This window comes from Canis lupus, chromosome 1 (genome assembly GCF_003254725.2).
Source record: "Canis lupus dingo isolate Sandy chromosome 1, ASM325472v2, whole genome shotgun sequence".
Classification (NCBI taxonomy): domain Eukaryota; kingdom Metazoa; phylum Chordata; class Mammalia; order Carnivora; family Canidae; genus Canis; species Canis lupus.
Genome location: NC_064243.1, coordinates 27,361,299 through 27,379,920, shown reverse-complemented (window position 1 = coordinate 27,379,920; position 18,622 = coordinate 27,361,299). Strand labels below are relative to the sequence as shown.

Below are 18,622 nucleotides of genomic sequence, written 5' to 3'. Positions count from 1 at the left end.
TCCTCGCAAAAGACTTAATAGTGCTTGGCACGTAAATGATGGTTCAATGAATACTGAATTAATAAAAGAGAAAAAAAAACCTTTAGAGAGGATGATTTTATGCCTCTCTTACGTATGAGAAGAATTAGGATCCAGTAAAATTCAGTAATTCTCCATTACGTTGTAGAACTAAAATGGGAAGTTGTATTTGTTTGAGCCCAAACTTCGGGATGCTCCTGCTCTACCACAATGCGCTGATAAGAGCCACAAGGAGCTGGAAAGAATACAGAGACCATCGACCTTGAGAACTGGCTGCTGTGTTCATGCTGAGTTCTGAAAGCCTTCTGGCAGTTTCCCAGCAATTTTGCAAATCTGCAAAGCTCTGAACTGGATGCTGCCCAGGTGGCAGAAGCCAATGAGAATATTTAGGCGATAGTGCAAATACCACTCTGCGTTGAAGTCTGGAATGTAAGCTTGGCTTCCTTTAGCTAATTACCAGTCCATTCTCAAGAACAGGTACTGTGTCCTCTCTTTCTGCAGAACTGACTCACCCCCGTGCCCAACACCACCCGCTTGCTCTGTGTCAGCTCTGCCAATAAAGCAACCTTGTGTAGGTTGCTTCCCTCTTCAAGGCTGGATTAGGACAGATCCTCAGGCCACAACCTTGCCCAACTATCCCAGACTCCTACAGTGAGACCCTGAAATATCTGCTGTTACGTAAACTTTTCACTGAAGTAAAGCTTAGCTTATGTCAGAAAAAAAGTGCAGATCGTATGAGCATATAGTTCAATTACTTTTCATGAAGTGAACACAGTCTCAAATCCAGTAGTAGAGCATTCCAGTCCAGAAGACAATCCCTCCGAGTCACCACTTGTACTAGTCACCGCCCTCCCAGGATAACCACTGTATTCTGACTCTACCATCCATAGCTTGCTTTTGCCTATTTTTGAAATTTATATAAATGGAATCACAGTGTGTGTTCTTTTGTATCTGGCTTCTCTTACTCAACAGTGTATTTGTGAAGTTCATCTATGTTATTGCATATTGTTTGTTTTCATTTCTGCGTAGTAGGAGGTCAACCTCCTGTTTTGTAAATACAATTTTATTGAAGCACTGCCAGGCTAATTTGTTTCTGCATTGTCTACAGCTGCTTTCACAATACAAAGACAAAGTTTAGTTGCAACAGAGACCATATAGTTGTCAAAGCTGAAATATTTGCTATCTGCCACTTTACCGGAAAAAAAAGTTTGCTGACACCTGCTCTGTAGTATTCAATCACAAGATTTCTTCATTCATTCTATTCTTGATGGACACTTGAATTTTTCTAGTTTTGAGTTACTACCAAATGTTCCACCATGAACATGTACATGTTCTGCTGGATGTATGGCATGTGTATTTTTTTTAATCTTTGGCTCATTCTAACATACAGACAGTTTTGGAAACTGCTTTAGAGAAGTTTAAAGAGTTTAAACCCAAAGTGTTTAAACTGTCTTGCTCCCGAGGTCATGCCAAGAATAATTGGCAGGGCTGAGATTGACGGTCAAAACCCTATTTCTTAGAACAGTTTGGTTTTCCACTATGGTTCCTGTAGTCCTTATCTCTAGAACATTAACTTAGAAGCTTCTTTACTTATCCAAAATCTTTCACAAATATGGCTCTTTTCTACCATTTCTGTTGTACATTTTCAAGAACAGGAAAATCACTGCCTTAGGAGAATCCTAGAGAAGGAAGGGATTATATAAATCACTTAACTCAATACCCTCATTTTAAGAATTAATAAATCGAGGCACAATTTGCCCAAAATAAAAATTCTGAATCTTTTATAATTTACTACAAAATGATTTTGAACTTTGTTTTTTATTCTTTGCCTTTGATGCTATTTCAGTTGATTAACTTACAAAAATAATATCTACTAATTTTAACTATTTAGACACTATAGAAGTATCTAAAGTAAAGCTAATATTCTCTGCTTTCCCCTTCCAGTTATATAATCTCTTGCCCCTAGGTGATCACTCTTACCAATTTGTATTTTAATTATCTAGAAAGCATGCATGAAACTGATGAATCTCAATTTTTTTTGATGAATCTCAATTTTGATAAAGAAGACATATAACAATTTTTCTTTAACTCAGGTTAATTTCTAGTTCAAGCCTCTATCCCATTCATCAGGTGGCCACGCAGTCTCAGTTGGTATGAAATACACTCTCTTTACCTGTACTTGTGTCTATATTTCAGGGGTTTTTATATAGTACCAAGGAATTAGTGGGAAGTCGAGCATGGACAGCAGTTGCTCCTTGGTAACCAGGATGATACTGAGACATCTTTCACCCAATCTGAGCCTTGGCCACCAGTCCCTACAGGTGTGTTGGTCCCTGTTGTCAGACCCTGTCTGATGCAGTGGTTCTGTGCCTGAGCCATGGCAATCTCTGCCAGGCTGCCTGAGGCCGTACCAGCCCCAGCTCACTGTAGCCGTTTCCTCCATGGACTCTTGCCAACTTCCTTGGCCTCCACTGAGGCTCAATTTTCCTCTGGACTTAGATCCCACCAGCCTCACTGGAACTTTCCATTTGTGCAGGGTCTATCTGTGACTTCTGGCATCAACCTCGCTCTTCTAGGCTCACCTCCAACATTCACCACTCTCCTTTCAATACATTCTTGTCTCTCTCCAAGCTGGGAGCATCTCCTCTCTAACCTTTCATGAGCATCCTTGTACAGTGTTTTATATACTTGTATTTTTATTTCAGTCCGGCAGTGGGAAGCCCCTTCTCTTCTCAAAGCCTCAAATGTTTGCAAATTTGACGTTTTGGAAACTGGTTGCTGAGATGCTTCTCTTGTCTATCAATACTTTGTTGGGAACAAGCCCAGAGCAGCCCAAGGGCTTGAAGGGAGTAAGAGTAGAAGGAGGTAAAAAGTAAACCATTAGAAAGAAAAAAATATAGTCTATATCTCAAATTATCATCTTACCACAAAATAGGCACATTTGTAGAGGAATTATTTAATTTTGCTTTTATTCCAAAATTGGCATTATACATCAAACTGCAACTTGTACTTTTTTACTTAATATAACTTGGATAAATACATGCATACAGATATGTTTCATTATTTACAATGGTTTAATATTAGCATTTGTTCAATTATTTTCCTTGTTGATGGATATCCAGGTTATTTTTGTTATTACAAATAATAATGATCACAGCCAATGTTAATTACGGTCTTAAAATTACCAGACAATGTTCTAAGCACTATCTCATTCAGTGTTAAAACGACCTCCATGAGATTGATATTATTGTTGTTTCCTTTTTACAGATGAGAAAATTGAGACTTACAAGGATTAAATAACTTACTTAAAGTCACAGCAAGTTAGGACTTGAACCTCAGTGAGTCCATCTGGAGAGGCCATGCTCTTCCCAACACGCAGGTCTTCCTTCTCTTCTCTAATTAGCATACTTGTACATATGTTTATATACGTTACTTTTATTTCTGTCCAATAACTGCCCAGAACTGAGAATGTGACCAAAATTTCTTTGCATTTTTATATATTAAGCTATGTTGGCAGATTACTTTTGGATTGAAGCAGTTTTGGACTGGACTTCCCCTAGCATTCGTGAGTAATGACTACCCCCAAGCCTTACCAATGCTGGATACCAGGGCTTGTTTGAAGTTAAATCAAGCAGGCAGGAACACTGCCCCTTCACCTCTAAATGATGACCAGGTGTTTCTATATTTATTCCCTCATTACTGACGTGAATGTCAAACATCTTTTCTTAGGCTTATTGGCCCTTTGTATTTCCTCTGCTGTGAATTGCTTGTTCACTGCTATCATTTTTAAAATTAATTCAAGAGCTCCTTGTGTAGCAGGTATATTAAGCCATTGTTTTATATGTGTTGTAAATATTTTCTCTTGGAAGGTCATCTACACGAAAGTTACACATATTTATTTAATTGACTCTTCCCATTTTCTTCCTTTGTAAACAAGCTACACAGCAATCTATAGTATGGGTAATTTTTAAAAACTATTCAGTTATTTACCTTCAATTTTTCATCTTGTTAAAGAAAGCTTCCCCAATCCTATACAAATATTTTCCTAATTTTTCTCTAATAATGTTCCTTGTTTTATATCAGTTTCTCAATATGTCTGGAACTACTTTTGAATATAAGACAGGGGTTGACATTATTTTCTTTATATATGGCCAATTATTCCAATCCCACTTATATTTACTTTGAATTGTATGTATAATTAATATTATGCATCCTTTCCAATGACATCTACTCCCAGATACTTGGATCCACTTCTGAACACTATTCTTTTCCATGGATCTGTCTGTTTTGATTCTGCTTTGATTCTAGTAGCTTTATAGTGGGTTTTGATATCTGTTCAATGAAATATTTCCCCTTGCTTCTGAAACAAAACTATAATAGAACTATAGTAGATGTTTCTCTTCTCCAGATATTTCATAATATCACAGTAGGCCATGATGCTACCCTCTTATAAGTTGTTTTTTTTTTCATGAATTAAGAAATACGACATTTTTAGGCAAATGGAGTTTTTACGTCTGGAACTTACATGATCTGACATGCTTCAAATTTTGTCAAATAATATTATCAATGCATTGACCTTGAATTTATATTAAAATTAGCATTTTTTTCAGCTTTAAATATTGTCTAAAGTCCAGACAATAGGAAAATTAGCCAATTAGGGAATAAAGCTCTCAGATTTATGACTGATAAAGATCATTATCTTATTTGAGTAGGAAAAAATTGAGTTTAACAATAATTTAACTGAAAAGTTAAATACTTATTATTCTTATAATGCAATGTTTAACATTGGCATCTCTCCCCCCATTACCCTAACCTTTATCACTAATTTGCATTTGCATCCAGCTTTAATTTTAAAATGTATGAAGATACAGAAAGCATCATGTCGTCTTTTTTTTTTTTTAAGATTTATTTATTTATTCATGAGACACAGACTGAGAGAGAGAGAGGCAGAGACACAGGCAGAGGAAGAAGCAGGCTCCTCACAGGGAACCCGATATGGGACTCGATCCTGGATCCCAGGATCATGAGCTAAGCTGAAGGCAGGTGCCCAACAACTGAGCAACCCAGGTGTCCCCATCATGTGGTTTAATTTCAAGCTTTATTATGGACAAGAAAGAGTTGAAGTTTATTATTCTTTTTAATGCCAAGATCTTAACCAATTTTATATTGAACTCCATGGGTGAGTTAGTACTAGGTACAAGCTGATTTTTGACCAAGCTATCCTTGTTTATAAATGCAGCCACATCAGCATATTTCTCTAGATGTAATATATATATATATGTATACATGTTCAAGCAGTCAAAATAGAACCATTCTGCACATAGCATATTACTAATCTATAATCTGGAATTGACACAACAATGATTCATGTGCTGTAATACCCATTACTGCTTCCTACAAGCCTTGAAAAACTTTATTTTGGGAAAAATTCTGTCTCAATATTCTCCAAAGTAGATTTTTGCCCTCATTTCCTTTGTATTTATTCTGGGTGGTGTTTGCAAGACTATGAGGATCTATTTTGGTTGGGGACATGGTTCTCTTCCTAGAGGAGGAAGTGAGAGCCCTGTGCTTTGTCTCCAGCTCCAAAGCTGTTAGACAGATCAGACAGGGAGCTCTGTCAGCCAGGCTCCAGGAAGGCTTCTCTCTTCTGATAGAACAACTAAACAATTGTTACTATTTACAATGGGCCAAATGGAGAAATATTCTTAGAACAATAAGAAAAGGGAAAGTCAGCCACCAGGCAGGAAAGAAGGCTTTCAAGCAACATCCAACTCAGAGAATGTGAATATCTTTTCAGTGTAAACAGTTTACCATATCACTTCTCCAAATAACAATACCAAGACCACTTGCCATGTGCCGGGCACTTGACAGACACTATTATCTCTAATTCCATATCAACCATACAGGACAAGTATATCCCAATCTGACATGTGAAGAAACCAAGGTCAGGAAGTTGTAATAACTTCTTCATGTCTGGTAAATATGGAATTCAAATCCAAACTTGTATAATATAATTATTATATTAAAAAATCCCCATACTATTATCTACCTATTTTTTTAAATTAAAAAGTAGATGAAAAGTTTGCTTTCTTAATCAGAGAATCTATAATCTCCTTACAAAAAGCACAAGTCATGGAGAGTTTCATTAATAGTTACTGTTCTTTTCCTTTTGAGTTTCCCTGAATAGGAAAATTTGGTAAAGCTGTGTGGGGTAGCATAACAGCCCCCACCTTTGTCACACACATAATTATTCCCCCTCCATCACTCTCAAATTCTGCAAAGGACAGAGAAGACAAACTCTTATTCTGTTTACAGTAACTTCAAATCTAGAGACAAGTGTGTAAAGATCTAAATTTAAAATAACCATCATACTAATTTTCAACAGCACTACCAGCTTATCTACTGTACACACATAATATATGCATCTGAAAAATCATGGTCATGATCAAATAGTTGGTGTTCTTTTTATTTGTTTTAGCATTTCATTGAATGTTTCTATTAAATGTTAATAGATCAATGAAACAATTATTTATTTTAATTTCATATAATTTACAATAGGTGAGAAGGGAAAAGAATGGGCCTAAAAGTAAGATATCCATTGGATTGTTTTTAGATATGCAGTAATATACTAGAACAAAATAATTGACTTAATGAGTGACTTATAATGAATGATGAAGTTACCAACTTTCTAATTACTTCATGAACAAGAACACAAACAATTTTATAGTTCTTTGCTAACTTTTTAGGTTCCGCTGCACCCAATCTGGGCATACTCGACATGTGGGTGGACTAAGGGGCTATTTATATGGCATTACATGTAGCTCTTTTTCCTCTGTGGAGCACCACACCCCCATTTGAGATTTCCTGGTCTTCAATTCTTACATTGGCCTGCCCCCAGTTTCAGGAGTATCCACTTCATACTCTCATTAGCTCTAGCTGATAACATTTTCATGGATTCATTAGGCATTCATTGATTAGCATCACAGAAAGCAGGATTCTGGGCAAACAAAGGAGATGGAAGACAAGAGGTGTACTGTGAAGCTAGGAAGGTGAAGGTACGGCAATGGCATCTGGAACTCTGGTCAGAGCACTGAACATGAGGAGAAGGATGGAATAGAACAGAGGAGAGAAAGAAAGCATGAAGAGATAAATTATTCCCCAGAGAGGAGATAGAGGATTCCTTCATTCTTTTGCCTAAGGTTCTCTAAAGTTGATTGTATCTATTAAAATGGTCAATTTATAGAACACATCAAACCTTGACATGGCTGCCATGCCATGCTTATGATCTCTTCAGATGGAGACTGCTAAATCCACAGTTTCTGCTGAGGAAGTTACTCTAGGTGGCCATTTTTTATTCCACATCAGTGTGCTACCCAGACAATTGGACCAGGGTGGGGGCACCTGGGTGGCTCATTTAATTAAGTGTCCAACTCTTGATTTAGGTTCAGATCATGATCTTAAGCTTGTGAAATGGAGCCTTGCATCAGATCCATGCTCATCGAAGAGTCTGAGATTCTCTCTTTCCCTCTCCCTCTGTCCTTTCCTCAGAAATAAATAAATAAATAAATAAATAAGCAAGCAAATAAAATCTTTTATGAAAATTTGGACTAGGGTGTATGCCTAACTCAAAGGCGGCCAATCTTAGACCGACAGCCTCTGTGGTGGTCTGACAGCAAAAGCTCTGGCATCTAAGAATGATGGTGATTAATTAGACAATCTGATGCTCTCTCTTGAGACTTTGAACAAGTTATCTTATGAAAATGAGCTAGATGGTAGTAGAATATACCTACACAGAGAATACTTGAGAGAAGGCAAGGGAATAATACAGTCATTAGAACCATGTAGAATCCTGACTCACTTTTCAGAACATAAACTTGTTTTAGTCTTCACAGGAAACTTCTGTTCTTGTGATTCTTGGTTGTGAGGCTTCTTTTAGATTCTGATTTAGATTCTAAATGTTTGAAGAAGAAAGCTGGTCAAGATTCCTGTTTTCCTTATTTCCATGGGTGTCATTCCACAGAGCATGATACTCTGTTCCTGTCTCTTAAGATAGCATAAGTAAATCTCTTCTTTGCAACCAAAGAGCCCACATAAACAATTATCTAAAATATCTTATTTTTTCTAGGTAAGATATCAGGTTTTAAAAAGGCTTATTAAATGGAACTTTTCCACTTGATTTAGTTCAACTTAAAAATTGAACGATGAGAAAAATAGGGAATAAGTAACTTACATTCTAAGGAGACATACTGGGTAAATCCATGTTAGAAATACTAAAAGCCGAAGTAACTGAACAGCCATGTTGGGACCAAGATGTCAGAGGAAAATGTGGTCATGCTAAAATAGAATAAATATAAAATAAAATAAAAATAGGAGGTGCTGTTATTCCATCAAGGAACCCATGCCAAGTACAGGCAACCCCCAAGATAATAGTTGCATTAGCTAAGTTCTCTAGTGGTGGGCTAGGAGGCTAGCGACTCAGGAAAGCTGATGGTGCACATGGACTTTGGAGGCAGTCTTCTAGAGAATTTCCTTTTGCTCAGGGAGACTGGTAATTTTGTTCTATTCAGGCCTTCAGCTAATTAGATGCAGCCTACCTATGTTATGAAGAGCAATCAGCTTATCAAAGTTCACCAATTTAAATGTTAATCACATCCAAAAACACCCTCCAAATTGACACAATTAACCACCACAATGCCTGATAAGGATTGGAGTGGGGAGAGGAGGGACAAGCAGCTCTATAGCTGGTTGATATTTGTTGAGCTGCAGAAGCTCCATCACCAAGGTGGAGCAGGGTAAGAGAGCCCTTAGGAGAGCTTGACGTGTGTCTCCTGTGTTTGAGGTCTTTGTGAGCATGGAGTTCAGTGTCACTTCCTGCTTGAAGAATTCTGCAAGAAAACAGCTAAAGGAAACAAGGCTTGGGCCATCTATCATTTGAAGGGCAGCAATAGTCCTGCAAGAGACCCTTGTCTTTTCTCTGACACATCATTTGTGTTTTAAGTAATCTTTCTAAATCTCAAATGTAATCTTATTATTTCTCAATCTGGTTGTGGCTCCTGGATGTTCACAGAATTCCTGCAAATGCCTCATGAGCCTCTGTGACCTGTAGTTTCTACCACTCCAGCCTCACTGCCTTTGGCCCTCAGTTTACTCTTCCCAGTCTGCCCCTGCCGGCCAGCTGGGTACCTACACCAACGAAATTCAACTTGCACCACTTCTTCAAAACTTTCACTCATCATCCTCAGGTTGAGTTATCCATTCCCTTTCTTATATTATACTTTTACTATAGAACCAGTAATGCCCTTTAGGATGAATTTGTTTACTTATCACATTTACCCCTTCTAGATTGTAATTTACTTCCAGTCAGAGAACTCTGATTCACCTCTGTGTCTCGAAAATATAGCTCAGAGCCAGGACACAGAAAGCACTCAATTGATGTCTGTTGCATGAGTGAATTAAATGAAATTTCTAGAAAGAAAGAAATTTCAGGTGCTTGAATAAATATCTGGGAAGAAAGGAATTTCAAGAGTTGTCAGTATTTCAATATTTTCTACTTTTTATTTCTTCTCCTTCCTAATTTGTAATTTTTATTTCCCAATGGTAGAAAATAGCAATTCTCTAAGTATGATCTACAGATCCCTAGAAGTCTCCAAGATCCTACTAGATGGTCTATGGAATCCATACACTAGGATCTGCTTTTCTCACTGTTGGACATTTGCACCAAAGCTGGTGCAAATACAGTGGTGGGTACCTTCCCCCGATGCAGAGAGGTGGTGACAAACTATGCCATTTGTCATTGCAGCAGGTATGTACTGCCATACGTTCATATTTAAAACAGGAAAAAGAGCCAGTCTTATTTAAGAAAGTCCTACATGAATAAACATTATTCACTTTATTAAATCTCAACCTTTGAGACAATGTTCTGTCTGATACGATAGAAGTACGGGAACACACTAATACTGCCTACTGCAGTGTGAGTTGTCTCAAGGAAAAACACCTGGGAGATTACTTGCACACTGAACTAGCCATTTTTTAAAAGGAACACTATTTGTACTTGAAAGAACAACTGGCAGACAAACTATGGCTCTTCAGACTTTGGCATCTGGCAGACATTTTCTTCAAAATGAACAAAGTATGTCTGTCATTTCAAAAAAAGACTTGGCAGTATTTGTTGTGAATGATAAAATTTGAACTTTCAAGTGAAAATTAGAATTTTGCAAAATTTGTAGCTGCCATTTTGAGTTTGACAACTTTCCAAAACTCACATAGTTTTTTGTTCTGACGAGATTAGTGATGATGTTAACAGATGTCATTTTCTTGATAGCCTATAAAGGTATGTATGATCATTTATAAGACCTGTATAATTCTTTTTTTTTAATTTTTATTTATTTATGATAGGCATCACAGTGAGAGAGAGAGAGAGAGGCAGAGACACAGGCAGAGGGAGAAGCAAGCTCCACGCACCAGGAGCCCGACGTGGGATTTGATCCCGGGTCTCCAGGATCGCGCCCTGGGCCAAAGGCAGGCGCTAAACCGCTGCGCCACCCAGGGATCCCAGACCTGTGTAATTCTTGAACCAAATTTTCCAGGTGACCAATACTTAATATTACAAAAGCCATGAGTAAAATGCTTAAGGTGCCAGATATATGAATGAATTTTTTTAGATGAGTGAATTTTAATATAGCTATGCATTAATATAATTTCTGACTTCACGTTGCAACTAATCTTTAAGAAACTATCTCTTGTGGAGTTTTGACATAGTATCAAAGAAGAATATCCATAATTATCTGAAAAAGCTATTTAAATATTCTTCCCTTGGGGCACATGGCTGGCTCAGTTGCTGAGCGTCTGCCTTTGGCTCAGGGCGTGATCCCAGGGTCCTGGGATCGAGTCCTGCATCGGGCTCCCTGCGAGGAGTCTGCTTCTCCCTCTGTCTATGTCTCTGCCTCTTTCTGTGTCTCTCATGAATAAACAAATAAAATCTTAAGAAAAAAGAAAGACAAGTAAACTAGAGATCCACATATTCAAAATACTTTCTGGTATATTGATATTTTAACTAGAAATCCTGCATAGCATATGAATGCAGTCAGCTACTAAGTTATGTTTAAGCTAAGTAATAATTACATAAATACTTGTTACCATTAAAAGTGCAAAATAGGGATGCCTGGGTGGCTCAGCGGTTGAGCGTCTGCCTTCAGCTCAGGGCATGATCCCGGGGTCCTGGGATCGAGTCCCACATTGGGCTCCCTGCATAGAGCCTGCTTCTCCCTCTGCCTATGTCTCTGCCTCTCTGTGTCTCTCATGAATGAATAAATAAAATTTTAAAAATATAAAAAATAAAAAATAAAAGTGCAAAATAAGTTATCTAATTTGAACCGACTTTCATACTTTGAAAATATGTGTATTCCTTAATGCTACCAAATTCAGTTATAAAAAGGCTAAGAATTAAACAAACATCTCTTTGCACTGTTATAATCACATACAATGTTTAGATAAAGAAAATAAAGCTAAATTTTGAAAAGTCATGCAATGAGCAAGTACTCACCATTTCTTCAGAACATTTGATAGTAAAAAAAAAAAAAAAAAGAACATTTGATAGTATAAGGAAGAGTGGTGAGAGTGGTAGCTTAAGTTTAGTCAAGTTCCATTAATTGCAGTAAATTTCAACAATGATTGATCTGAATTATTGAGCTTCCAAAATTTGTTCTATGAAATATTACTCAAAAGAGCCTATTATTGATTTTTGTGTATATATATATATATATGTATTAAGATTTTGTATTATACTATATATAAAATGCGCGCACACAGACACACACACACACATATAGTATTAAAAAGGTATCTGACCTGTAGCTTTTGGGTTTTGGTACAATACTGCTATAATATCATTGTTCTTCATTCTTACTCCTATTAGCCAGAATTCAGTGGGCACTGGACTCCTATGACCATTCTCATTTTGACAGTGATCACCCAAATGATCAATTATTTTTATTATCTTTAGGAATGAAAATACAAAAACTTAAATATTTGGGGGAGAACTTGAATGACCTCTAGAGTGTGCCCTCAGAGTCCAGTTTAGGAAATCAATACTTCAGATTAGAAGGCTTTGACAGAAGCTGCAGAAAGTACCCTGCCTGCAGAGGCGGTACTCAGGGATGATTTTATTGGAAATACACAAGCTTTTCAAAGCCTTCTGAGCTGGCCTAGTGAAAGGTCACCAGATAGAAAGGCATTCCTTGAAAGAGGATCCTTTATTTTGGGAAAGTGAAATTTTGCATGTTGATTTCCACTTTCTAAGAAGTGGATATGTATACCTTTCTCCATTAAAAAAATGTCAAGAACTCTTTTATTTGCCAATCTCCATGAAATCACTACTTATTATTTATATAAAATATTGTTTTATTATTTATATTATTAGATTATTTATTTTATAATTATTTTTTAATTTTACATAAGATTCTGGCCAACATTTGTCCTACTCTGAAATCTAGAGCAGGAGTCAGCAAACTATACCAACTGTGAGTCAAATTTAGCTCACTGTCTGTTCTTGTACAAGTATGAGAGAAGAATGTCTTAAATATTTTCAAAGGGTTGTTTAAAAAAAGAAAGGAAAGAAAGAAAGAAAGGAGAAGAAAGAAAGAAAGAAAGAAAGAAAGAAAGAAAGAAAGAAAGAAAGAAAGAAAGAAAGAAAGAAAGAAAGAAACCACAATATGAAACAGAAGGTTATATGGTCTGCAAAATACAAAACAGTTACTATCTGGCCCTTTATAGGAAAAGTTTGCCAACCCTTGCTCCAAAGCATTGCTTATTTTTAAAAAACAGTATTTGTCACATCTTGAGGAACTGTGGATCACATTCCTAGTCTGTCCTCTTTCCCCTTGATCCTCTTGTTCTTTGTTTACCTGCTCCTCACTACCATCTTGAAGGCTTTAATGTGTTGCTATGTTTGTTAAATGGGTTCTACCATTCAGTCTTTTTTTTTAAAAACTGATGAGAAGGTGGGGGTGCCTGGGTGGCTCAGTCTGTTAAGTGCTCAACTCTTGGTTTTGGCTCAGGTGGTGACCTCAGGGTCCGGGGAGGGACCCCTGTCATTGTCCGGCTCCCGGGTCCTCCAGGAGTCTGCTGGTCTCCCACTCTCTGCCCCGCCCCTGCTCACGAGCACACATACACACACTCTCGCTCTCTCTAAAATAAATAAATAAATAAACCTTTAAAAGAAACAGGTGAGAAGGTGCTTTATTTTAATCCTCTTCCTTTTTAAAAACAAAACACCACTAAAATGAAATAGGTTTTTTTTCATTCTTAACCATCATTGTCTCCTGTTTCTTTCTTTTTTTTTTTAATTTTTTTTTTATTGGAGTTCAATTTGCCAACATATAGCATATCACCCAGTGCTCATCCCACCAAGTGCCCCCCTCATTGCCCATCACCCAGTCTCCCCAACCCCCCGCCCGTTTCTCCTTCCACTACCCCTTGTTCATTTCCCAGAGTTAGGTGTCTCTCATGTTTTGTCACCCTCACTGATATTTTCAGTCATTCTCTCTCCCTTCCCTTTATTCCCTTTCACTAATTTTTATATTCCCCAAATGAATGAGACCATATAATGTTTGTCCTTTTCCGATTGACTTATTTCACTCAGCATAATACCCTCCAGGTCCCTCCACATCGAAGCAAAGTGGGTATTTGTCGTTTCTAATGGCTGAGGAATATTCCATTGTATACATAGACCACATCTTCTTTATCCATTCATCTTTCAAAGGACACTGAGGCTCCTTCCACAGTTTGGCTATTGTGGACATTGCTGTTAGAAACATTGGGGTGAGGTGTCCTGGCGTTTCACTGCATCTGTATCTTTGGGGTAAATCCCCAGCAGGGCAATTGCTGGGTCATAGGGCAGCTCTATTTTTAACCCTTTGAGGAGCCTCCACACAGTTTTCCAGAGTGGCTGCACCAGTTCACATTCCCACCAACAGTGCAGGAGGGTTCCCCTTTCTCCACATCCCCTCCAACATTTGTTGTTTCCTGTCTTGTTAATTTTTGCTATTTTCACTGGCATGATGTGGTATCTCATTGTGGTTTTGATTTGTATTTCCCTGATGGCAAGTGATGAGGAGCATTTTCTCATGTGCTTGTTGGCCATGTCTATGTCTTCCTCTGTGAGATTTCTGTTCATGTCTTTTGCCCATTTCATGATTGGATTGTTTGTTTCTTTGCTGTTGAGTTTAATAAGTTCTTTATAGATCTTGGATAGGTTGTCTTTTGATTCATTTTCCTATGTATCAGTAATTCTTGAGAAAAAAGAAAAAACCTATTTGCCTAAAATGCCAGCATTCTAGCAAAGCTATTCTTTAATGTCTTTGATTTGCATTCTCATTTTCTTTAATAATCATTAAAAACTGGTCACTAATGGTTACGAAGTTTGGGAATGACTTCAGGAACATTTAACCTAAGCTCAGGGCTTCCCAGATGGAGTAAGTATTTGCGAAACTTAGCAAAAGACAACTGAGTATTAACCTGATTTTCTGAATCTCTTTTCTCAGGAATTAAAGCATGAATAATATTTGTGTGGTAAAATCTAAATGGCTTAATACTCTCTAAGCCTACAGAGAAATTCACTTTCAGAGTTGCAAATGGTTTATAAGCTTCATTAATAGTCACTTTTAAGTATGATTAAGTGCTTAGGATATTGTTAAGTACCCAAGAATGACTTGTTGGTTAACTATGACGATCTCCTTTACCTGACTCAGAGAACATATTTAAATAGCTCAAGAAATGTCATAATTGCTCACTAAAGAAATAAAATGTGGTCAGTAAGTATCTGGATTCTTTGTCATCTTCAACAGATTCTGTAGGAAAGAACTTCTGAAACTGGGTCCACAGGAAAATGCTGTTGCTGAAGAACGCATTGGGACACAGATTGTTGGTGGCAGGATTTGGTCATGAGCACTGCATTTGAAAGACTAAAGTGAATTATGTTTTGTTCCCTGAAGGCAGGTGGGTACTCATTAAGAGCTTCCTTAAGCAAAAAGTTAGGATCCCTGCCACATTCTCCACCCCCTCAGTGTCTCTATTTCTTCCATTCCAGAGTTCCCCACAGGCAGCAGGGGAGGGTCACCAGGAGAGGGAGACTACGGGGCACCCTTGGTGGTCATTGATTCACATTAGTGTGCGTGTGCCCACCGGCTAGCTGAGGAGGTGAGCCCATCATCACCAGAGACGCCCTGCCCCTGGAAGGAATGCTTAGCCAGAACTTAGCTGAAGATGCCCTGGCAGTTGTTGGGACTGTACCTCACACACCCTTGGCACATCCCTGTCGCCAGATAACAGCTCTGTAAAGGAATTTGGGGGACGGTTGTGCCTTCCTGGCCTCTGGTAAATGTAGTAAAGCTCTCTAAGGATATAAAGGGCCTTGCCTTCTCCAGCATTAGCAGAATCTTGCTGCTTACCTGCTAATCATTATCTGTAAACTCAAGTCATGATGCAAGCTCGGGCCTCTGTGGCTGTGGCCGGTGGCCCTCACTGGTGTCAAGGCAGGGCCTGCTTGGGCTGGCTCTGAACTCCATTCTTGCCCTGACTCCTTAGGCCAGCTTGGGCTTGAGTCCTGCATGCCCAGGCCCTCAGACTTTATTCTTCCGAGAGTATGCATGAGTCAGGGCAGCTGGGATCTCTGGGCCTTAAGAAGCAGCCTCAACTGTATCACCTACACCCCCACCCTATAACCACACCCCCACCTTAGCCTCTGATGGATCTTGACCTCTGGCACTCTCCAAGCAGCCAGGCAGCTTAAAGTCTGAACTTTGGCTTGTACCAAAGTTCAGAAGAGCTTGCACCAAAGAATTCAATCTTGTCTCTCTCCCTCGAGCTTAAAGTCCCTATATCTGTTTTATAAACTTCACCTCCAACTCTGATCTCTGGCTCGGTCCCAGAGTGCCTGTTACCTTGGCCACACAGCCAGACTGTCAGAGTCCCTGAGGTCAGTGTCTTCATACCTATTCCCTAAATTTGTTCCAGCTATTTGAATGCTCCCATGTGAGTAAGGTGAGTCAGCTGAGTAAGACAAGGCTTGGCGATAGAGTTATGCAGATAGTCACTAGAAGTGAGACGGGCCTGAATAAAGATTAGCTCTTACACCTGGCTCCTCTCAGGGATGAAAAAAAGGAGAACCAAAAATAGTAACTGACTTGGCCAACATCATTATGATTAAAATAGAGCAAAGTTGAAGCCAGAATCCTTCTTGCTAGTTGGGTACAGTATCTTCACCTTCATTCATTCAAAGTGCATTCACTGAGTGTCTACTTAGGCCACATTATTACAATTTAACAACTCTTGGGAAATAATAGCTGTTAGAAAGATACAATATAAATGTAATAAAAAAGCAGATGTTTTAAGGAACATTGATCTGGTAAAAAAAGTAATAAGAAAACACATACTAATTTTTAAAAAATAATCCAAGGCTATTTATGCTTATATGGTGATAAAAGTGTACACATTTTCATGAAATTCAGAAATAAGAACTATCAATTTGGGTTGTGATTCTCTGGTAAGACTCATGTTGGATGGTCCAGAAATTAAAGTGGAAGACAGGGTAGTTTTTAAGGAAGCAGGAAGTTGTGGGAAGATTTTCAAGTAGGAGAAATTGAAGTTTTTTGTTGGAAATCTAGAAGAGAAGGTTGTACAGTTTTTGCAGGAACAAATTATAGAAAGCTTTTGGGGGAAAAAACCAATTATCAAAAGTGTTCTACAGGTACTGGGAAGTCACCCAAGTGTTTAGCAGGAGAGCATTCATGAGGAAAGAGGACTCGAGAAGATGTATCCTGTATTGCTACATCGGGAGGCAAGAGGAATGGAGAGTGAGAGCCCAGAATTGGTAAGGCAAGTTATCGAGCTATTAAAATAACCCTCAATTATAGGAGATTCTTAAAGAAAATCAAATATATCGTTTTCAAGTTCTTAGAATAATGTGATCTCATGATTAAAACATAACTGTCTCCTTCCATCCTGACAAATCTGCTGAAGCAAAGAATTTAGATTGTGTGTTCCTACCATGAGGCTTTTATAGAAATGGATGAAGGTAATGCTCAAAAATAAATTGTTCTCAGATTAAGCTAACCACCTACTCCCCAAACACAACTTTTTTTATGTATCATTTGTGTTAACATTTCTTTCACAGCTGGTACAAAATTAAACAAGACGAGTTTATGCTTCCATAACTAAAAATTCTCTGTGTATATATCCTAGGTTGAAAGGCACTTTCTACTTACTCTATTAGGGGTTTAAAGATACAAAAAACATTAAAAACAACAACAAAATGTACAAAAATGAAATTCACTCCCAGCCGCATTACTGCAGCACCAACTGTTTTTCCTTTTCCTGTGTTCTTTTGTCCAGGCTTTGTTCATGTGCTGCTGTGTCTCTTTTCACGATGGTTAAATTAAGTTTTCCCATAACAATAGATGTAATAAAACTATCTTGCCCCTAACATGGTCATAATTCTCTTATTATTATTAAATGTGCAATGCTGATCAGAAGATGGCAATATGAAGTAGACAAAACAACTAATTTCCCTGCTTTTGAGCTCTTCATTGTAAAGATCATAACTGTGGTATTTCCTACAGAAAGCCAGATTCAGTTCAGCAGAGTGGTGTGGAGTTAACTGTCCTCTGCTCTAACTAGCTAAGTGACAAAGGGCAGCAGCTGCAGTACACTCTTTGTGTGCGTGCCTGTGTGTCTGCATTTTAATTGTCAAGTTAGACACTAATCTCTCTAGCGAGTTTAACATTAAGTAGGTTGCTATGTCTTATGGAAAATATAACCTACATCTCTGCATATGAATTTTAAAGAAACTAAACCCTAGCTATCTATTTCTGTTTCTGAGATCTAGTCATCATTATTAGAAAGGAATGTTTTAATATTTATTCCATTAAATATTTGAATATGACTATGTTCAGGGTCTAGTTATATGGACTGTAATTGTTCACTTATCATTGATCAAATCATCATCCCCAGTGAACCAGATTTGCCTGCCTGGAGGCCATGTTCTAGGATGTACTGAATTTACTCAGAGGTTTTGGGTTTATTTTAGTAGCCTTTATTAGCAAAAACTGAAATTTGAGAGTTGTCCAAATTCATTACCAGAATTGGAGCTACAGCTCCAATTTGGTGATGAAAGCATAAAGAGGTCTTGATTCCCAATGACCTTCTGTATCTTATTTACATAAATTTACATAAGTATCATGATTTTTGCTTAGTTGTTACAGAAGCTGAAATGAAATTAGGTAATATTGTTTTCAGCAATTAAATACATGCTGAAAAAAACAAAAATGAATTCCCCTCCAAAGCTAAAATTTTTAAATGCTTCTTATAATTCCATTACAGCAAAGGGCTATTACTATCATATCTGCCAAGAAGTTCATTCCACTGCCAAAATGACTTTTGCAATATTTTTTTTTAAAAAAACTAAAATCTATTTTCATAGTTCCAGCTTTTATTCCATTAACTGATACTCCATGTGATGGTTATTCCACAAAAACCAAACCAAAAATTAGCTGTGCAGGAAGATTTTATTGTAGTAATGGTCTCCACTGAGTATTAAAATGCTCACTAT

At 37.8% G+C, this 18,622-nt stretch overlaps 1 long non-coding RNA gene across 4 annotated transcripts in view; it reads left to right on the top strand.

Annotated features, from left to right (window-relative positions):
* Window positions 1–18,622, top strand: part of LOC112643766 (uncharacterized) — a 107,597-nt gene that overhangs the window by 60,845 nt on the left and 28,130 nt on the right. For 3 of the 4 annotated variants that reach the window (XR_007412127.1, XR_007412125.1, XR_007412126.1), the window contains exons 4-5: window positions 14,862–15,012; window positions 16,763–16,885. This is a non-coding gene — a long non-coding RNA (uncharacterized LOC112643766). Of the gene's footprint in view, window positions 1–14,861; window positions 15,013–15,103; window positions 15,214–16,762; window positions 16,886–18,622 lie in introns of all 4 variants that reach the window. The other variant, XR_007412128.1, reaches the window with a different exon arrangement.